General features: G+C 44.1%; 1 long non-coding RNA gene across 1 annotated transcript in view; it reads left to right on the top strand.

Annotated features, from left to right (window-relative positions):
- The window catches only part of LOC106507125, a 267,777-nt gene continuing 245,584 nt past the window's right edge, over positions 648 to 22,840 (top strand). The window contains exon 1 of the long non-coding RNA XR_002346312.1: positions 648 to 1,424. This is a non-coding gene — a long non-coding RNA (uncharacterized LOC106507125). The remainder of the gene's footprint in view (positions 1,425 to 22,840) is intronic.

Genomic DNA, 22,840 nt, shown 5'->3' on the forward strand with positions numbered 1-22,840 from the left:
TGGCTCCATCTAGGTGCCCCCTCACCCACAACATGACTGGGCCTCACTTCTGCTTTCTGCTGCCACTGTACCGTCTCCACCAGGACGTTCAGAATGGACACTGCTGTCGTTTCTTCTTATGTCAGTCCCTTCTTGACAAGCTTGGGACCCTGGAGGATTTTGTCTGGTTTTGTTTTGTTTTTTTCATTTGTTACATGGCTCCCACATATGCAGTTAACCCAACTTCTGACGTGACTAAACTTCATCCCCATGGACAGAAATGTACCAGTCTTTGGACATTCACAACTGGATGTGGAAGCAAGGTGATTTTCACTGAGGATGTGTGGGTTACTCAGATTTATGTGACAAGCTTGTCTGGCAAGCCACACCATCAAGGCCACAAATTCCGGTCCTTTCCAAACTGTAACCAAAACTCATCTCTATCTCCAAGTGTCCTTTGAGCAGAGGTCATTGACTCCAACAAGGGCCAGGGCCAGAATGAGTCATGAGCTGACTCTGGGTGAGAGGGAAGGAGGGGAGGCAGGGAGGGGTGAAGGTGAGATGTGGTGGCCTTGTGGATAAAGGAGGTGGGGGCTGAGTGATTAAAAGGGAGAAATCTTTTTTTTTTTTTAACATCCTGGGCTGCACTGCGGCATAAGGAAGTTCCAAAGGCTAGGGGGTTAAATCGGAGCTGTAGTTGCCAGCCTACACCACAGCCACAGCAACACAAGATCTGAACCACCTCTGTGACCTACACCACAGTTCAAAACAAGGCCAGCTCCTTAACAACGCCAAGGATGGCACCTGCATCCTCATGGATACCAGGCGTTACCACTGAGCCACAACATGGGACTCCAAAAAGGGAGAATTCCAAGGGAGCAAAAATCAATAAAATTGATTTCTGGGACTTTAGCGGGCCGAGCTCAGAGAGGAAGTGGGAAAGGTGGATGGAGGCCAGGTGTGCCCCTAGCATCATTATATGGAGTCTGAGCCCCGACAGCGCTAGTCACTAACTTTGAGACTTTGCCCCTCAGTGCCTTCTGTTGCTGACACCATGAAGGCGAAACAGTCACCCCTCCTGGATGCTCACTGCAACTTGTAGGAGTCTGTTTCTAAGTGTGGGACTGCTGCAAAACTGTGAGCTCCCCAAGGGCAGGGCTGTGTCCCGGAGCCACGGAGTTCTCGCGATAAGTGGAGGTCAGCCATTAGGTCGGGCGCTGTAACTGTGAGATCATCAAGGGCAGGGGTATAGCCAGTAGTCATGGAGTTCTCGCGATAACTGAAGGTCGGCGGTTAGGACTAGCGCATACCCTAAGACCATCGAGGATAGGGGTGTGTCCAGGACTCTCGGAGTTCTCGCGATAACTGGAGGTCAGCCATTAGAACTGCGTCCGTGCCGAAGGCGGGGAGTCCTTTGCTCATGGACCAGAATAAGTACAGCCTGGGTGAGTAACGTTAAGACAAAAAAATCCGTAGAAAGAAATCCAAATCTAAACCAGGTAGGCCATCCTCGGGGCCAGAGTATTTTGCATTTACTGTAGCTTTCAAGCCGTAGGAAGTACACCACCAAGAGTGCGCCCGAAGGTAAACAGTGGATTTTGGGTGCTTATGACGTGTCCATGAGGTCGATCCACTGCAGCCAATGTACCACCCTGGTGGACAAGGTTGGACTAGGGAGCTGTGCATGCGGAGGCGGGGGTGGGTTGGGGTCGATGAGTTAATGGGAAATCTCTGAACTTTCCCTCCATTTTGCTGAGATCCTAAATTGGTTCTAAAGAAGTAAAGTCTTAATAAAATAAAAAATGTATCTGGAGTTCCCTGGTGGCTCAGCAGGCTAAGGTTCTAGTGTTGTCACTCCTGTGGCTCTGGCTACAGCTGCTGTAGTTACCAACGCGGCGCAGCAGCCCTGTGGTGGCAGTGTATCAGCTCCAGCAGCCTTTTTACCCAGTGAGAAACCAAGCCAGCAGTTGGAGAGTTGGAGAACTCAGGTTTATTATCCCGGCAGGCTCATAGGAGATCGCTCTCTGGAGTCTGAGCCTGGAGGATGGGTTTCACAAGGCTTTTATGGGTTAGTTCTTCCGGCTGTGCTTGGCTGGACGGACCGGAGTGAGGACAGGCAAGCAAGTTTACAAAAGCGGATGCGTGGGGGAGGGGTGGTTAGGGGCAGTTGGCTGGACTTTGCTTAGTCATCATGATCCTGGTGTCTCCCGTCTACCTTTTTATCGGGATTTTTTTCTCTTACACTGTGTACACCGTGATGGGGTTCCATCCCTGGCCTGGGAGTTTCTGCATGCCATGCTGGGTGCGGCCAAAAAAAAAAAAAAAAAACAAAAAGTTCTAGCAAGCAGACCTTAGATGTCCAGTCCATCTGACCAATAAAGAACAGTCCACCACCCTTGGACCTTAGCATTTAAAGCTTAATACAAAGTCTGTCTTTCTTTCTCATTGGAAAAAATTAGCTTATACTGGTGGCTCAGGTTGATTTGAAATTATTTGAAGGTATAGATGCACTTGTAGTAGGGTCCCTTCTCCCTGATGTTGGAGTTGTGTGTTTGATTTTAATAAGTCTAAATACAGCGTTTTATATTCAGTCCTACCGTATCTAATCATCTTTGCTCTGGTTTATTATTCCGACTTGCCAAGATCTTTTGGCGACTGAGGTCTGTTTTCCAATATGTTGTATGTTATCCCCAGCGTTGTGGAATTTGATATGCATGTTTGCTATGCTTTTATTGACAAAAAGCATTGAAAGATAAGGTGAGGAACAAGTTTTGTAGAATTCTATTAGCGATCTCTTTCCAGCTTAATATCAGTCCGTTAATCCTATTTTGGGGGGTAATTTTAATCAGTCGGCTGTTGATCACCAAGGTCAATATGCTAGATAGGGATCTCTTTATCTTTAATGGCTAATGGTCATGCTGCCTGGACCATGCCTCTACCATCCTTCCTGTCTAAACCTCTTGCTTCTAAGGGAAACTCCTTTACTTAACCTCCAACTTGCCCAGCCTTGCTTTCCATCCTGTGGTCACCTCCCCGCCTCGTTAGCTCCTCCTGACTCAAGCAGCAGTCCTTTCACCTTTGGCCTCATGCAAAAGGCTGGACCAAGCATATTTTCTAATTGTAAGATCTGAACTGAGGACAATGAAAAGAATTTTATAGTTTGCAGTCAATATAGAAATGAAAAAAAGAGACTGAGTTGGGATTGAGGCAAGCCAAAGCTTGCCTCTCCCTGGAGAGAGAGAGAGTGGTGATGACAAGGTTTGGAAGCTTCTTTTGTATCTTAGTCACTCTGAGAAGCTTAGGAAAGCTATGGACTCTCTCCCCTGAGAAATATATAAATTAACATATATACAGCATTTTGCTTACAGTTTCTTTCTTTCTTCTTCTTCTTTTTTTAAATCTTTTAGGACCAAACCCAAGGCACATGGAGGTTCCCAGGCTAGGGGTCTAGTCAGAGCTGTTGCTGCTGGCCTACACCAGAGCCACAGCAACGCCAGATCCGAACCGCGTCTGTGACCTACACCACAGCTCATAGCAATGCCGGATCCTTAACCCACTGAGCAAGGCCAGGGATCAAACTCGAATCCTCATGGATTTGTTTGCTTGCAGTTTCAGGTTTGCATCTTGGACTAGTTAATCCTAGGGGAAAAAAAGATAATAAGCCTGGTTGGTATTGAAATAGTGAAGAGGATTACAGAAAGAAATAGGGGTGGAGAGGACAGAGACCCCAGGACCCGCCTCATTTCCTGAGGTTTCCAAGTCTGGTTCCAGTCCACCTGACTTTCTCAATAAACTCCAATTTTCTTGAGATAAATTGGAGTGAGTCTCTGGTCCTGCCTGACCTAGATAATGAGGTCATCAACCACAGAGTCACGAAAGCTATAAACCCCAGAGTCACATCTCTGACTCCAAACATCACTTTCCAAGGACTTCCTGCTTTCCCTTTCTTACTCTGCCGACATGCCAACCTAGCCCTCTCTCCTGTTTGTTTCCTGTGATTTCTGTGCCTCCGGCCCAGACTGCTTCCCAGACTGTGCTTTCACCTGCTGAACCTCTCTACCTGGTTTTCCCGTAAATGTTGCCAGTGCAATAGGTTCAAATCTGAATTCATAGTTTAATTACTGCTGAAAAGAAACAGGAAACAAAACTAAAAACAAAGCATACAAAATTTCTCTTTTTTAAATTGATAAGCTTTTGTTTTTCTTTTTTTTTTTGGTTTTTTAGGGTTGCACCTGCAGCATATGGAAGTTCCCAGGCTAGGGATCAAATCAGAGTGCAGCTGCTGGCCTACACCACAGCCACAGCAACATGGGATTTGAGCTGCATCTGTGATCTACACCGTAGCTCACGGCAATGCCAGATCCTTAACCCATTGAGTGGGGCCAGGGATTGAACCCGAGTCCTCGTGGATACTAGTCAGGTTTGTTACCACTGAGCCACAATGGTATGGAGCCCAGATATGCTTTTGTTTCTTGTTTTTTGGTTTTCGGTGGTTTTTTGGTCAAGAGCATCCTTTCAAAGAAGCCTAAGAAATGTCCCTGATGTCCTTCTCCCTTCTGGCCTCAGTCGAGTCAGTCATCCATCTTGCTGACTTTGTCCTCTGAAGAGTTCTCGAACCTGTGTGTTTCTTTCACCCCCACGATCCGTATCCTGCCACCCTCATCCATTCCCATGAAGGAGGTTTGTTGTAAAATAAAGCTCTAAAATGTTTCCCTGTCTCCTCTAACCCGTATTTCCAGCTGCAGCCACATGGCTAGTCTAAGATACAAATCTAAGACACTCCCACTTAAGGCCCTTCAGTGGTTCTGCATAATCTAGGAGATAAATTGCACACACCCTACAGAGCAAAGGGGCCCCCACGATGTCTCCTGCTTCTTGTCCTTATAGCCTCATCTCCTGCCCCGCCCTGCACTTCCAGCCAACTGATCTCCTTATATTTCTGGCCCATACCGTCACATTTCCTGTTTCAAGACTGCTGGGCATGCCCTTCCCTAGCTAAAGGTTTTTCATAGGCGCCTCTACGGCTAAATTCCTTTGAAGGTCTGAAAAAATATATATACAAAGGACACAGGATTACTAACACTTTCATAAGGAAGTTGAGAAGAATTGTACATCGCACACTCCGTGGCCAAACATCACAAGGTTCTACCTGAAGATATCTTAATGTGTTGGTTACATCCAGGGATTCCTATTGAAGGTCCCCGTGTTGCTCCTTTGATAGTCTCTTCATGGCTCCTTCCTGGTCAGTGGACATTTACACCTTTTCCAACCGTGCTCACTTCAACCGTTCTTTCCTCCTATATTTGCTCATTCACCCTAGCTTCCTTTTTTGAAAATGGAGACCAGTATGGTTCCTATTTGGATTTTCCAACTAGCTCCTTCCTTTTTTAGCAATCCATGAGCAGGTGCAATGTTTTTCTTGGGATTGGCCATCATTGGGAAGCAAGGTGAACCTGTGATAGGTGAATTTTGGCTAATGTGTGAATTTTAAAGGACACACAAATTTTTGGACCACACTTATTTTTCTGGTTACAGAAGTAATTTCTGCTCATTGAGGGAATATTAGAAATAACAGGACTATAAAGACGGTCATTACACTACTGCATAGCTAACTACACAGATGTAACATTCTCTCTCTGTCCCCCCCCCCCCCCCGCCGCCCCCATTTTTCTCTTTCTCTCCCTGGTTTGGCTAGGATCTCCACCAGAAACCAGAAAGAATCTATCCTAGGACCTCTTGGAAGGCTGAAACAAGCCCACATTGGAAAAAAAAATTCTGAAGAACATTGATCTTTTCTTTTCTTTTAATAAAAACAAGCTGCTGTAACCTGGAAACCCATAGGTATTCACTTTCTCTCTCTCAAGAAAAAAAAAAAGATTGATTGAGTTAATATTTGAATAAGTAGTTCATTCACATGGTTCAGAATTATAGGAATATAAAAACTTAGTGTGGTTTTTAAATATGTCTACAAATTCTTTGCCACCCCCCCATCAAAAGATAGAGTCAAATTCCTCTCCCTTCGAATATAAACCTGGCTTTAGTGACCTAATTGAGTATTCATCCAGAGACTTTTGTGTTCTTGAAAAAATAGGAATATATATACTTTCCTGTTGTTTTTATACACTGTTCCATACTTCGATTTTTTTTCCCACGTGTCAGTACATTTTGGAGCTCTTTGTTTACAGTTGAATTATATTGCTTTGTATGGGTCCCTTTTTAATGATGTTTTGGTGGTTTCCAATCTTTTGCTCTTGCAGTGTTGCGACAATAATCTTGTACATACATTACTTCACATATATGTGGGTGAAACGGTAGGATAAAGGCCTGGAATTTCTGGGTCAAAGGGTGTGCACATTTGTAATTTTAGTAGATATTGCCCCATTGATCTTTGTAACACTCCACTTTATTCCACTCCAGTGATAAATGAATTCCCTTTCCTTCAAACTTCACCAACTCAGTATTTTATTGGATTTTTGGATCTTTGCCAACCTGAGTGGCAAAAAAAAAAATAACATCTCAGGGGAGTTTTAATTTATATTTTAATGCGAGTGATGTCAAACATATTTTGTATCTTTAAGAGACTTTTTAATTTACTTTTTTATCCTTTATCTACTTGTATATCATTTGCCAATTAAAGTTTTTTTCTTTGCCTGTTTTTGAATGATGATCTTTTAAGAAATTAATTTGAACAAACATATTAAGCCTTTGTCTGTAATGGAGGAAGTAAATTTTCCCCTGATTTGCTGTTTGTCTTTTTGACTTTGTAATATTTATTGCATGGAGAACTTGTATTTTATTTTTTCCGTGGTAGAATTTATTCAGTCTTTTTAAATGGCTTCTGAATCTTATGTCACAGTCAGAAAAGTCTTTCTCATTCTAAAGTTACTAAATAATTCCTTTATGCTTTCTTATACTATTTTGAAGGTTTAATTTTTTTTTTTTTTTTTTTTTTTTTTTTTTTTTTTTTTTTTTTTTTTTTTTTTTTTTTTTTTTTTGTCTTTTGTCTCTCTTTTTTGTTGTTGTTGTTGTTGTTATTGTTGCTATTTCTTGGGCCGCTCCTGCGGCATATGGAGGTTCCCAGGCTAGGGGTCCAATCGGAGCTGTAGCCACCGGCCTACACCAGAGCCACAGCAACGCGGGATCCGAGCCGCGTCTGCGACCTACACCACAGCTCACGGCAACGCCGGATCGTTAACCCACTGAGCAAGGGCAGGGACCGAACCCGCAACCTCATGGTTCCTAGTCGGATTCGTTAACCACTGCGCCACGACGGGAACTCCTGAAGGTTTAATTTTTTACATTCAGAATTTATCCAGGTGTAAGGTGTAAAGCATGGATCCAACTTTGTTTTTTCAAGATGGCTTCTGTGTTGATTCAACACTACTGATCACATAATCCATTTTTTCCTCCGTCATTTGAGATGTCACCCACAGGTGTGTTTCTGTTTATTTCTAGATTCCCTCTTTTGTTCCCTTGATTCGTCTGTCTATTCTGATGCAGTATCACGCTTTTCAGTTGCTGATGTTTAGAATATGTTTTTCTTTTTTTTTGTTGTTGTTGTTGTTGTTGTTATTGTTGCTATTTCTTGGGCCGCTCCCGAGGCATATGGAGGTTCCCAGGCTAGGGGTCAAATCGGAGCTGTAGCCACCGGCCTACGCCAGAGCCACAGCAATGCGGGATCCGAGCCGCGTCTGCAACCTACACCACAGCTCATGGCAACGCTGGATCGTTAACCCACTGAGCAAGGGCAGGGACCGAACCCGCAACCTCATGGTTCCTAGTCGGATTCGTTAACCACTGCGCCACGACGGGAACTCCCAGAATATGTTTTAATATCTGCTGTACATATTCCCCATCCATTGCTCCTTTTATTCATAGTTTTCCAGGTAAATCTCATTTATTTGTCCATACGATATTTTGAGTCATTGTGTCTGCATTTCATTGTGTCGGGCATGTATATCTGCAGGAATGGCCTACCCTTAAAACTTTGAAGATGTGGCCACTTTCTTTGGAGGCTCTTATCTCCTTCATACTCAGTCTTAAATTGTTCTTACTTTTTTGGTTAGAGGCAATTCTGAGGGATACAACTTCCACTACCTTTGGAGAATGAAATTATGAGCAAGGTAAGTCAAAGAAGCCATGCATTTGGTGTGCTCAGTCTTTAGCATGTATCTGGAGAGGTAAATGCATCACTGGCTTGGGCAGATCTTAGGAAGTCACTAGGTAGGGCGGCTTGAAGCAGCCACTCAGTCGTCACTCATGCACTTGGTCTCTTCCCTCCGTATGTGCGGATTCCACACCCATTCATTCATCAGCTACTTTTGCAGGAACCCATTTCATGCCAAGCAGCATTTTAGATAATGGTGATGCGATCGTGTACAAAACAGTACGAGATGTTTACGGTGCCTCCTCTTGAAGCTCTAGGTCAACTTCTGTGACAAGAGGCTCTTCCCGATACATGCAGTGGACTCAGCCTTCTCCATTCATTCATTTCATTTTTCACCTCTTCAGTAACACGCATGGAGGGCGGATTTTATACCCTACACTGTATTAGGAGCTTGGGGGTGTTTCTTCCTCACGTCATGTTTTCCATTCACGAGTTTCTTAACATTCTTTTTGATTCTTTTTAGAGTTATTTTTCTTCCTGATACTTTAAGCAATTCCTCTGGTCAATATATGTAGGGCCTCTTTATCCTCTTAGTCAGCAAGAGTTTAGGAGACTCTCCCCCAAACCTTTTTATCCCTAGCAGAACAGTTCGTTTGTATCATAGCCAATCCCCAGGATGACGGCCCTGCGTGAGCCCTGCAGGCAGGTCCCTGACACAGCGCAGTCCTCGTCCTGCTCCCTGGGTGGGGGGCTGGGCTGAACCATACCTTTCAGTGGATTCCTTCTGGCTCAGTGCCCTTGATCTGCTATGGTATTGGATTGTTTGCCATAATTGTTCATCAGGTCATGTCTGGTCTTGAGGAATTACTGGAAACTTCTCTTTGGAAATAGCTGTGTATCTGCCTCACACCTAAGCACAGCTCCACAGCTGGGTGATTATGTATTCTCTTGATATGTAGATTATACAAAATGATTGTTATTTACTTAAAAAAAAATCCCTCATCCTGCTGATGGCAATATTGCCAAGGTTTCAGGTTCACTGAGCTTCTTTCTGAAGACTGTGATTCTAGGATGACTGAGTTTCTTTAATTGTTAGACTTGATGAAAAGCCTCCTTATCAAAATAGCCTAACAGTCGTTGTTGGGAGGAATTTTCATCTGTCCAGTCACTTATCTCTTGGCTACCCAGTCCTGACTCTTCTTCCACATGTTCACGTCTTAGGTCCTGCACAAGTTTTGAGGTCTGAGGATGAGGTGGGCTGTTGTTGGCTTTGCTGGATGGCAGAGTTAATTCTGCAGTGCAACTCCAGGAATTCTGCTCCTGTAGGCAGAAAGTGTCCCAGCACCTAGGCACACATGGCCCAAGTTCAACAACAAGCAATCTCATGGTTCAGAAACATGAAACTGAGCCACATAGGCTACCAGAGTGCACCTTTGTCTATTTTTTTTTTTTTTAAGAAAAATCTGATCCATCGCAAACATATAGCCCTTGTGAGGAAAGATACAGTTATGAAAGAGGCATTGGCCAGGGTTTCACCTGCTTCAGTCAAACTTTCAGTGTGCTCATAAAATTGGACTCTTCTCTGAGATAAAAGAATTCTGCTTCCTTCAAAGGGAAAGCCCAGTGCTTCTGTCCCTTTGCAGGAGCAACTTTCTGGTCGAGACCCCAGATAGAGGCTGTGAACTGTGCTGCTGGTTCTTGCCTGGAGTATCTACATGTGGAAAGAAATGACTCCTTAAGGGCAAGTTTCAAACATGAACCTGGGGTCTCTGGAAGGAACTGGCCTCTCAAGGCTTCCCTGGGAAGGGTGGGTGAACTTGTGAAGGACTGTGTGCAGGAGGTGAGAACTAAAAGCAAAGGCCTTTGGGTGAAGGAGGAAGGAGAGAGACATAAAGCCTATAAAAAGAAAGATGGAGAATTCTAGAGAGAAGAAGAGAGAGAAGTGTTCCAAGCTGTGATCAGTTAAGAAAATAGGCTAAAATCCAAATCCCAAATCTGAACAAAAACACTAAGCAGTAAAAGGGAGAAGAAACTGCCTTTTCTGGTGTCCTCTGAAGTGTCCGTCTGGGCTGTGGGTAACTGTGCAGTTGGCAGGGACAAGCTGACTTGAAGGAGTGCCGCTGCTGGTTGATTGACTGCTTATACTTTCTTGAACATCTGAATTTTCAAAATTCTCTTCCAGTGTTAGCCCTAGGATTTAGAAAGCAAAGGAGAGGATTCTAGTTTCTGATTCATTTTGGTGAACGCAAAAGCTTCTAAGTCAAGGCCTTGTACATGCTGAGCGCCTCTTTGTTAACTGTGTTCTGAGTAAGGGAACCAACAGTGATGTCAGTGTCATCCCCAGCGATGATCCAAGTGGAAACAGCCTCACGTACACTGCAGGCACGTGGTTGCTTTAATGTTCGCTGTTGGTGTTTCTCAGAGTATTAATTCACTTGGGTAGAATAGACCTGCAGCATCTTAAAAGAGCTTTTGAACTTGAGAATAATTGTCTTTGGACCTATGTACATAAGTGAACATAATTTTAGCAGTTGCTCTTGGACCTGGATTCCTGTTCAGCTCCCTGGATCGACAATGGATACTCTCTTCCTTGGGACAGCGGAACAGAGGTTTGAGTTTGAGTTCGGTTTCTACAACTTGGAGAAAAAAGCATCTTCACTTGAGTTATAGACTAAATTGAGTCCCTCCCCAAATTCATATGTTGAAGCCCTAAGCCCCAGCCTGACTGTGTTTAGAGGGTAATTAAGGTTAAATGAGGTCATAAGAGTGGTTCCCTATTCCTGTACAACTGGTGCCTTTATGAAAAGAGGAAGAGACGCCAGGGATGCCATGCGCAGAGACAGGACCACATGAAGACACAGCAAGAAGGTGGCTGTTGACAAGCCAAGGAGAGAGGCCTCAGCAGAAAGCAATCCTGCCAGTGATTTGGTCTTGGACTTCCAGCTTCCAGAAGTGTGAGAAAACAAATAGTGATATTTTTTATGGCAGCCCTAGCAAATTAATTAACTAGTAACCCCACCTTTATGGTTTTCCTGCTTCCATTTGTGCCACAAGGACTTGAGCTCCATTTACGTTATGGCACTAGAACTTCAGCATATTAATAAATTGAAAAAATGACACAAAGGAGAAACCAGAGCCAGATTCCTGGCTAAAGCTCTGACCTACAGTAGGTGCTTAATAAATGCTTTTAGACTAAATGGAGAATATGCCAGTAGGAATGGCTTTTCATAAAGGGTGACTCCGAAGCATCTAAAGAAGTAACCACATGCCTTGACCCAAGACTCAAAGAGTCCTTCTGGGAAAACATCCAGTGAGGTCAAGACCAAGGAGCTACAGAAGGAGGGATCTGGAGTAGGGAGTGGACTCTCAGGCAGGGGCAGAGGTGTCTCAGAAGCAATGACAGCACTTGGCAGGAAACTTCTGAGATTCTTTGCCATGAGCAGATGAGCTGGTTCAGACTCAGGAAGAAAGAAGGGAGGCTGGGACCAGAGAATCCCAGCGGCCAGTCTACATAGGACTCCATAGTCAAAAATTACTGTCATTGTGAAACTACAGGCTTGATGTGGGAGGTGTTGAGTGTGGCCTGGGAAAGTAAGGGTTACACCCACCTCGGTCACGCAGAAGCACTTCCTTTACCTGTACAAGACTGTACTACAAATTGCCGCTCTGTGTCCCTCCTGGGTGGCCTTCTGTTTTCCATGCTCATCTTTGGCAGTGTTGCTAATAGACAGCAAGAGGGTCAGCCACGGAGCCTGGACAATCCAGGGTGGGCAAAACACTGAAGACCCTGTTTTCTGTGGCATCACAGCCATTCTGCTCCTGGATCCCCAGGTAGAAGAACAACTCTTAGCATCTCAAGCAGAGGAAGGCTTTAATGACCAGCACTGTCTTTCTGCATGCTTTCTCTGGCCCACCTCACATCATGCCATGCAAGATGCCATCCCAGGATTTACTCGTCATTTTTATATAAACTGCAGTTTAGCTTTACACTCTACGGAGTTCTCCACCATGCTTTCCAACTCTGCCACCTTCTCCTCTTGCTTGAATTCTCCATTTTTTCCTGTTCAGAATCCTTCTGATTGCCCTAGTCGTTAGGTCTGACCGCCCCTACCACCGCACAGTGCCTTCAGGGACAGCTTCTGTGGCTCAGCTCCTCGGGGAAGTTCCTGGGTAGAAGGTCATCCAGTCGCCTTTCCAGGAGATTTGCCAGCCCTGAAGGCATTTTTCCTCCCCCACTGGCTCTCCTGGCTGGCTTTGCACAGGGATGTCGCAAGCCTCATCTTGTGGCCTTCAAGCCTGGCTTCTGACATTCTTTACGTTTGACCCATTAACTGTAGAAACTTCACATGCCCTTGGCATTGCTGTTCCCTGGCTGAAAACAATGTCTTGGCCGTCCAGAATATCTCAGCACAGATGAGAATGTCTCATTCCATCGTCAGGTGGCGGGATGAAAGAACATAATTTCCTAAAAAGTGGATTTGTAAGAAATACAAGCCTGTTAACCCAAGAAGCACAGTCTCAAAATGGAGAAAGCAGAGGGCTTGAGAAGGCATTCCGGAACCACAGACTTCACTGTACTTTGGTAGGATTTAAAATAATATCCGATTATTATTTTAAATAAATAATAAAAAATCAAAATTGCCACACTGGGGGAGAAACTCTATGTAGGTAGCAGTTTTCAAGGATGATTCACCCACGCAAGTGCAGCGCGTCTTGGGTCCTTCCTACCATTGCTTCCTATTTCATTCTAACTCAGCAGCTGTAAATGGCTTTGATAAGTCACGCTAGTACGTGTCCTTTAACATTAGCAACTGCACTGACAGTAACTGACAGCCTTGGATGACCCCAGTCCTCTCTTGCACAGAGAACACACGTCTGTGTCACACCTACAGTTTCTCATATGTCCCGATACCATCTGCCTATTGTGTTTCACTTTCGTTCTCTTTGGACTCAGAAGTCTCCCATCTCATCAGTCAGCTTTCGTGTCAACGAGGTGTTATCTGACTTGGTACAGGCTCCCCCATTAGTTCCTTCTCTGGCGAGGCTGCCTTTTTGTACCGATAAATGAGGTTTTCCTCGAAAAGCAGCTACATTTGTGTGCTGCCAAGATGGACGATCAAGTGGTTTTGAAACTCCACCATCCTGCATCACTTCAGGGTACTACCCATTATTCCATAAACAGATTTTTTTTTCTACTGTAGCATATCCCATCAGGAGTCATTACCTTAGGCTTACACAGTTTCTAGAAAGTCATGTGATGTGGACAGTCCTCGGGTTCACAGTCTGTTCTGTAGACAGGATGAGCCGCCTCTACATTTGATCCAGCTAAGAGCGCAACTGGGGTCTCTCCCACTATTGGTGCTGAAGGGCCCATGCTTTTTATTTCCAGTATATCATGGACTGATACTTTTATAAAATACAAAATCAGGCACTTGGATGCTCTGGTGGTGTTGAATTGCACTTCTAAGTACTTGTTCTCACTTTCCATACTTACTGCAAATGGGTGACAGTTCATGAACCAGCTCAGACCTGTGGGCCACACCATGAATAGACTTGAGTCTTGGCCTATTGGTCACACTACTCTAAGACTCATCTTGCCAAAACTATGGGATGTGCTCCCCTCTATTTCCTAGCACAGATAGTTTTACACCCCTCTGACGAGAAATAATTTAAACTGCTTTTAGAAGAACAGGTGCTGAAAGCATCTGTCTGTGTTGGAACCCTGAGTCGTCGTGGTCAAAGCATGATGATGTACAGCAGTCAGGTGGGAAAGAGGATACAAACTAACCTAAAAAAGAGCAAACACAGGGGCGGCCTAGTGGGTCAAGCATTCAGCATTGTCATTACTGTGGAGAGAGTTCGATCCCTGGCCCAGGAACTTCTGCATGCTGCGGGTGTGGACAAAACAAAACAGAAGAAAAAAAGAGCAAGCGCATTCATTAAATTGTTACTTAAAATTAGAAAAGGGAATCGCAACTAAAAATACAGATGAGTTAGAAAAAATGGGAAAATTAATTTTTAAAATGTTTGTTCATTCATTCACTCACTCATCAGCAAACATTTGAGTACCTACTTTATGCCAGTCTGAGTGCCGAACATACAGTAAATGCAACAAAGGTGTTTGCATAGAAAGCCCAAAGATGGTATACTAGAAGATCACAAAAAAGTGGGAAGATAGGATTTTAAAAGCCTGATTTTTTTCCTAAATGGCTCAATAGCAGAATGAAAAAACTCACCCATGAAAAAAATAAAAATACTGCTTGATATAGGAGATCAGGAAGGTACATAAGACTAAGCCCGTCTGTTACAAATCACTATTAATTAGGAAAAAGGAGTGTAAGGAGACTTGTCACTGTAATGGACTTAAAAGCCAACAGTAGAAGTTTCTATACAAAAAGGTAGAAATCAGTGACAGAACTAGAGGGTCATGTAACAAAAGATGGCTTGGGACCAAGGAGAAACATAGAGGCTCGATGATGTCTTGCTTAGGTCTCCACATTGGAGAAATTCACAACTCCCAAATTTTCACTTGAAGAGTTGGCCAAAGATATTTGAAAAAATAGTTGTAAGATCACAGGCTGTTCTAGAACTGAAAAACTGGTTAAAAAAGAAATCTCCAGGCCTCCAAATTACCCACCCAAGAGTTTAGATGTAACCAAAGGACAAAATTTTGAAAGTTTTGGCCACCATGTATAATGTGCAGGAGTAAATAGTCCCTGAGCACTGACTGATTAGCAGAGAAGTAGCAGATTGTCAAAGGGCCTCACATCTGTAAGAAAATTTCCAAATTATGCCCAGGAACTGCAATGAAACAGTCTCCCTCCCATAGCTGGGAGGATAGTGGGGAGACAGCCAAGGACGAAGCAGAACATTGGAGGAAGCACTGCCTTTTAAGAAGGATGTGCCTGACTTATTTGTTAGAGAGCATTAGAGTAGGAGTTCCCGTCATGGCTCAGCGGTTAACAAATTCAACTAGCAACCATGAAGTTGTGGGTTCGATCCCTGGCCTTGCTCAGTGGGTTAAAGATCCGGCGTTGCCATGAGCTGTGGTGTAGGTTGTAGATGTGGCTTGGATCCCAAGTTGCTGTGGCTCTGGTGTAGGCCGGCTGCTGCAGCTCCGATTACACCCCCTAGCCTGGGAACCTCCATATGCCGTGGGAGCGGACCTAGAAAAGGCAAAAAGACCAAAAAAAAAAAAAAGAAAAAGAAATAATGAATTAGAATAGAAGGTTTTAACTCGTCTTCAAGATTCAGAGGCACTTCCAGCTGCCGATGGACACAGCCTTACCTTGGCCAATCTCTTTTGACATCTAATAGTGAACTCTTTGTTATGCTTGGACCTTAGAATGTAAGTTCTACAAGGCCAGAGATTTTTTCCTGACTTGTTGCTCAAAGATATTTATAGCACCTGGAACAGAGCCTTGTATGTACTAGGTGCTCATTAAGCGTTTGCTAATGAGTTAAACAGGTATAGGGAGAGTCCAGATTCATACTTTAGCCAGGAAAGAGAGGGCCAGCGGAGTGAGTAAGAATGAGAGACAGATGCTTGCCCAGGAAGGGCAGGTAGAGCAGGAAGCAGAAGGCAGATGCCACAGGTGTAAGTTGTCAGAAATCAGAGTTCAAGAGGGTAGAGGGCAAAGATTTCAGATTTCTGACATTAGCACACACATCTGAAGCCTTGTACCACTGGATCCAGTCTATAGGTGTGGGCAGTTTTGGGCTTGCAGTGATAATCCTCCATGAAGAAGACTGTGTCTGCCAATGAGGTCTGTCTCTGCAAGAGGCAAGGTCAGAAGTGTTTGCTTTGTCTTACACCTGTGTCATACCATAGATGAAAATTAACTCACAATGGAGCCAAGACCTCAAGATGAGTTAAAACTATATGTTTTTTAGAAAGAAATATAGGTAAAATTTTTTCTGACCTTGGATTAAGCAATGGTTTCTTAAAGATGATATTTAAAACACAAGCATGAAAGAAAAAAAATAGGTACATTGGACTTAATAAAAAGTAAAAGTTTTGTACATCAAAAACACTATTAAGAGAGTGAAAAGAGGAGTTCCCGTCGTGGCGCAGTGTTTAACGAATCCGACTAGGAACCATGAGGTTGCGGGTTCGGTCCCTGCCCTTGCTCAGTGGGTTAACGATCCGGCGTTGCCGTGAGCTGTGGTGTAGGTTGCAGATGCGGCTCGGATCCCGTGTTGCTGTGGCTCTGGCGTAGGCGGGTGGCTATAGCTTCGATTCGACCCCTAGCCTGGGAACCTCCATATGCCGCGGGAGCGGCCCAAGAAATAGCAACAACAACAACAACAAAAAGACAAAAAAAAAAAAAGAGTGAAAAGACAGCCCAAAGAATGGAAGCAAGTATCATATATAAATCATATGTCAGATCAGGGTCTAGCGTCCAGAATATATAAAAAACTCGTATAACTCAAAAAGACAGCCCAATTGAAAGCCTGGCAAAGGACTTGACTAGATATCCTTCCAAAGTGGAAACCACTCAGATGTCCTTCAGCTGGTGACTGGATAAACACAATGTGGTTGGTCCATACAAGGACTATTCCTCAGCCTTCAGCCGTAAAAAGGAACGAAGTGCTGATAAATGCTACAACATCGGTGAACCTTGAAAACGTGCTAGAAGAAAGAAGGCAGAACATAAGGCCATATATTCGATGCCTCTATTTATGTCAAGAACAGCAAATCCGTAGAGAAAGTAGCTTAGCGCTTCCCGGGCGCGAGGAAGGGGAAGAATTCATGGGTACAGAGCTTCTTTCTGGGGTGACGGCAATCTTCTGGAATTGGATGGTGGTGATAGTGTCACAGGATTGTAATCACAGTTGACGCCTGACCAATGCAGGTTTGAACTGCACGGGTCCACTTAGGAGGCGCTATATTTCAACAGTAAATACTGCAGTACCGCTCAGTCTGTGGTAGGTTGAATCCGCTGATGTGGAGGAAACATGGATAGGAGAACACCTGTAAGTCACACATGCGGTAACCGCCCCGTGTTGTTCAAGAGTCCGCAGTATACTAAAACCCACGATATTGTCTATTTTCAAGTGGTTAACTTTTTGTTATGCAAATGTTATCTCAATATAATTTTTTGTTTTAAAGCAGTGCGGAGCCCGAAAGGGTTGTAAGCAAGTGTGAATGGTTAGGTCCTCTGGCCGCAGCTGGAGAATGAATTGCCAAGAGTAGCTCTGTAGAGACCAGGCGACCAGCAGTCCGAGTAGCCCAGGTGAGGGGCAGGGCCATGAGCAGGTCCAGCTTAGCCATTTGACACAGCAGGCACAGTGCCCAGGCATGTCTTATTGGCCCGTGAAAATGTTTATCATGTAATCAGAATTTTAAAATGAATAAAATAATGATGAACATGTAATAATGAATCCAGCTTGGGTTATATTTGTCTTTGTACCAACAAAGTAATGAAACATAATTAAAAAATTTTTTTTATGCAGAAGAGGCCCTTGAAGGTAAAAGTGCCCAGGACCCACTGAAGCCGTAACGTGGCTCTGGCCACAAGGGCAGAGATACAGTGATTTGGATGAATTCAAGGGACATTTAGAAGATAAAAGCCGATGGGGCTGGTGACTGGCTCTGGGGATTGGCAGATGGTGGTATCGATAGCTGAGATGGGAAACAGAAAAATTGAATTTGGGGGAGTGATGACGAATTCAGTTTTGGACACGTTTAATCTGAAATGAATGAAATTTCCTTTCACCTCGAGGGACCTGGACAGTCTGTGGGTAAATCGTGTGTGGTCAGAGAGGCACTGTCTTTCTTTGGTCTTTGTACCCGGGGTGGGGAACTTGCTTTACCAGAGAGCTTCTTTTGAAACATCCACATTATGTAAGAATTCTACCTCGCTTACTTTTATTATGGAATTTGAGGTCTGGGCACTGTTTGAAAAGATTCTAAGAAGTATCATTCTTTAGCTGAAATGTGTGAACTCTTATCAGTACTGATTGCATTTTATAAGATGCAGAAAACCCATGTTGATTTTAACACCCAGTTTTTACACCCAGCCCCTCTTTGCACATTTAGGCAGATAATACCATGAATGCTGGAGCATAAGCAACAAATTATATTAAGTAAGCCATGCCATGTACATCTCCATGGGAAACACGTTAGGAAATGAAACTCAACAGATGCCAAATGTACTAAATGATCAAATGAGAAGGAAGTGAATGTCTTTTTGAAGCTCGCCAACAGGATTTAACTAAGGAAGTGTTAAAAAATAGGGAGATGATATGCATTTGATAGTGACCTTAGAAACATGTTAAATATCTTTCAACAACATCCTCCTTCAGCTTTCACAAATACTTTTGTTTCTTCAGTTACATCTGATAGTATGAAGCATTTTCTGCATGAGAGAGAAACCAGTGTCTTTTGCTCATATAAAAAGATACGGCATCCAATTTAGTCTTTTTGTAATAAAGTAAAGCCTGACCCAAGACATCATCATAAAAGAGCAGTTGAACCAGATCAGATGATCCACCTCTGAGAACTGCACAAGTCATCATTTTGATAATTTCTTCTTCCTGAAACATTAGCACAAGCAGGTCTTTTGTAAAATTAACTCTATGCTAAGACTCTTTTATCTTGAAATTTCTTCCTGACAATTATTCATTTTCAAGATCAACCAGAGCCATAAAATCTCTGTACACTGAGATCTTACCATTTCTTTTCTTCTTTTTGACTCTGATGGCTGGGGTAATGGTCAGGCCAAAAACAATTAAGCAGAATGTAGGTCATTTCACCGGGTGATAAATTTACCCATTCCTTTGGGCCCTCACTCTGAATTTTCTAAGACTAACACTATGGCAGGTGCTATTTTGAGCTGAGATGAAGGAAAAGGATCTTCAAAGAATGTGACTGCACAGTGCACATTTATAGAGCACGTGACTGAGAGGCCTGCAGGAAGGGGCTCTTGGCTTCAAGAGAAGCCTGCTGTCCTAGAAGCAGCCAGGAAACTTCGAGGCTACATCTGGCAACACATTTCTTTTAAAAAGAGGGAGGAGAAAATGTGGGCTGGAAGAAACTGGTTGGAAGGGTTCAGCTCTTTTGTGGGGTGCACTGAACAGGGAGTCAAATGCTGCATTCTAGACCCTGTCAGACTGCTGAACAGCTGTGTGTATGCAGCAAGCATTTGACTTCTCTGGGCCTCTGCTTCCTCTTCAGCAAATGAGGGCGTGAGTTGATTTTTCAAGTCCAGGAAAAGTCTTGATGGCCTAAGAATCTTGATGGCTGTCAAGGGGACATTCAGTGCTGTTGGTACCCAGGAACTGCCGTGGCGATGGCATTCTCAGATCTTCCCCACAGACGACCCCTCTGGCTCCAGCTCTGAGAAAGAAGCCTCCACACCACCATGCCCTGTGTTGCCACAATATCCTGAAGCCTATACCCCAGAGGAAGAAGGGCCAACCCAGTAAACTCCGAGTGCTGGATAGGGAGCTGTCGCATGTTGGCAGCTGTGGTTGGGAAAAGTGTCCTGGGCGGAAGTCAAGACTCCTGGAGAAATCAGTCAGTATTGAAGTCAAGACTCCTGGAGAAATCAGTCAGTATTGAATCAGTGTTTGAAAGCTCTTAGCCAGAGGATCTAAGCAGGGACTAGACTTGTTAGTGAAAGGTGTGATCAAGGAGACGTTCCAGAGCTGAACACCTTCCACGAGACAAGGACTGCATGTGACACTTGAGCTCGTTCCCGTTGTGGCTCTGGTCTGCTCTAAATCGCTTAGATGCCACGAGGTGTAAACTCAACACAGTGAGTGGCCTTGTTCTTGTTAATTCAGCCTTTCTGTTGCCTTCGTGCAATGCTGAGTAGAAGTACTCTTTCTGAACTTTAATTTACAAAGTACTTTTAATTTATGTTAATCAGTACAGGGAGCTGAATTGTGGCTGTTGCTGACCCTCAGACTCAGCGCCTTGTGCTCCAAATGGATGCGGGTGTGTGTACGGCGTTCTCAGGGACGCAGCTTCCTGTGATAATGCAGCAAGAGAAGCTCGGGGCCCCAGAGACCTTCATTGCTCTGTAATGGGAACCAGTTATTTTGCTGGCCTTGGTTTTCTCATTCTTAAAAGGGAGGTTAAAATAGTGCTTCCCTCTCTCAGATGCTTATAAAGAAAAATAAGTACCTATGGCACACAACACGTGAACCAAAGGAAGTGACCAGCCCCGAACTAGCGTTGAATGTATCCTTGTTATTATTATTCACAAGTAGCCTTGATGTGTATTATTTCTGCCTGGGAGAACTACCCGCCATCATCAGGCAGACGGAGGAAGTTGTGAGTTCGGAACCATACCCAGGAGCTGCTGCTTCGTGGAGAAAGAAGCCCTAACTCCCCTGCATCTGGAAGTCTGGAGCACCTGCTCTTCTGCTTTCATGGTTTGGCAGCTTCCAGCACATTCTCTGGCGAGAGCTGTCCCAGATTGCTGTGGAGGATTAAATTATCTCCCCGTCTCCTGAGGGGTCAATCCTGACTAGGGGGTGGTTAAATATGGAAAATCTGGGACTGGAGAGAAAGGTTTCTCTTCTTCTTTCTCGCCAATGGAAGGCAGTGTGTCTTCTAAAGGCAGAAAGAAACCCATGGCCTCCCTGGTCCCTGCTGACAATATCAACGGACCTCCAGAGACTCCAGGCAAATGCTGTCCTTTCACAGACCCAAGGACCCCACAGGATGCTAGGGCAGGGTGCTCCCTAGGTTTGAGGACAGGGTCCAGCTTCCCCTCTCTTGTCGCCAATCTTGGACGGCACAGGACCTGTCCTGGGTTCACAGAGGTGAACCCACATATTTCCTCTTCAGCAGCACTCCAGGAGTGCCGTCTGGAGGAGGAAGCCTGTTGCCCTGTTTTCCCGTCCTTCCTGCCAGTGGAGCCCCAGTGACCTCCCCGCCAGAGGCAGGCACCAGAGAGAAAATAAAAGCTCCTCAGGGCAAGATGGGCTGGCTTCACTTCTTAGAGAAAACTTTGTTTCTTCCTCTATAGCTTCTCTGAAAGATGATGCTGTTTATTAGAAAGCTGTAGTTTAGCCAAGGCATGGGAATTGATTGTTTTATCTATTTCTGCGGGGCTAATGCACTTAACTGGTGTGAGGCAGGTTCAGTAGGACGCATCATTGGCTCAACTGACTGAGCTGGAATCCAGCTGCCCCCAGTGTCTGCTGCCTGCATTTCCCCACACTGCGCTGTAGTCAGACTCATAACTCCTACCTTGTTTAGTCCATATGAAAATCTCATGACCCGGGAAAGAGGAAACTAGTAAGTCTTATCTGTGACATCTCCCTTCCATGCTTAGTACATGTACCTAAAAATGAGTAGGTGATGTTTATTGAGTACTTGCCACGTACCAAGTGCTATTTCAGATGCCTCACAGGATTTCTTTTTATTCCTCATTCCTCACTGTGGTCCTATGAAGAAGTCTAAGTACCACTACCTCCTTTTTATAGATAAAAACTGAGGGCCTGTAGAGGTTGAATCCCTTCTTCAAGATCACCCAGCTAGGAGGTGTCCAAGTTCAGTTGAAACCCAGCTGTCAGAGGCCAAAACTCGTGCTGTTCATTCTTAAAGTTCTTATGATATTGCAGAATTCCAGAGAAATCTCAGGACAGACTTGCAATACAGGAATCATTCTTCACACTACAGATCTCAGAGAGGATAATACATTTTTGCCAGGGCTGTATATACTTTAAACTTTTTTTTGACTTTTTTTTTCATTTATAATGATTTGTATTTTTTTCCTTTATAGCTGATTTAAAATGTTCTGTCAATTTTCTACTGTATAGCAAGGTGACCTAGTTACACATACGTATATACGTTCTTTTTTCTCACATTATCATGCTTCAGCATAACTGACTAGACATAGTTCCCAGTGCTATACAGCAGGATCTCATTGCTTATCCATTCCAAAGGCAATAGTTTGCATCTATTAACCCCAAATTCCCAATCCATTCCAATCCATCCCACTCCTTCCCCCTCCCCCTTGGCAACCATGAGTGTCTTCTCTAAGTCCATGATTTTCTTTTTTGTGGAAAGATTCATTTGTGCTATACATTAGATTCCAGTTATGTGATATCATGTGGTATTTGTTTTTCTCTTTCTCACTTACTTCACTCAGTAGGAGAGTCTCTAGTTCCAGCCATGTTGCAGCAAATGGCATTATGCCATTCTTTTTTATGGCTGAGTAGTATTCCATTGTGTATATATACCACATCTTCCTAATCCAATCATCTGTCGATGGACATTTAGGTTGTTTCCATGTCTTGGTTATTGTGAATAGTGTCGCAATGAACATGTGTGTGCATGTGTCTTTCTCAAGGAAAGTTTTGTCCGGATGTATGCCCAAGAGTGGGATTGCTGGGTCATATGGTAGTTCTATGTATAGATTTCTAAGGTATCTCCATACTGTTTTCCATAGTGGTTGTACCAATTTACATTTCCACCAGCAGTGCAGGAGGGTTCCCTTTTCTCCACACCTCCTCCAGCATTTGTTACTTGTGGACTTATTAATGACGGCCAATCTGACTAGTGTGAGGTGGTGTCTCATGGTAGGTTTTTTTTTTTTTTTTTTTTTTTTTTTTTTGTTGTTGTTGTTGCTATTTCTTGGCGCTCCGCGGCATATGGAGTTCCAGCTAGGGTTGAATCGGAGCCGTAGCCACCGCCTACACCAGAGCCACAGCAACGCGGGATCCGAGCCGCGTCTGCAACCTACACACAGCTCACGGCAACGCCGGATCGTTAACCCACTGAGCAAGGGCAGG

This window comes from Sus scrofa, chromosome 7, assembly GCF_000003025.6.
Source record: "Sus scrofa isolate TJ Tabasco breed Duroc chromosome 7, Sscrofa11.1, whole genome shotgun sequence".
Classification (NCBI taxonomy): Eukaryota; Metazoa; Chordata; class Mammalia; order Artiodactyla; family Suidae; genus Sus; species Sus scrofa.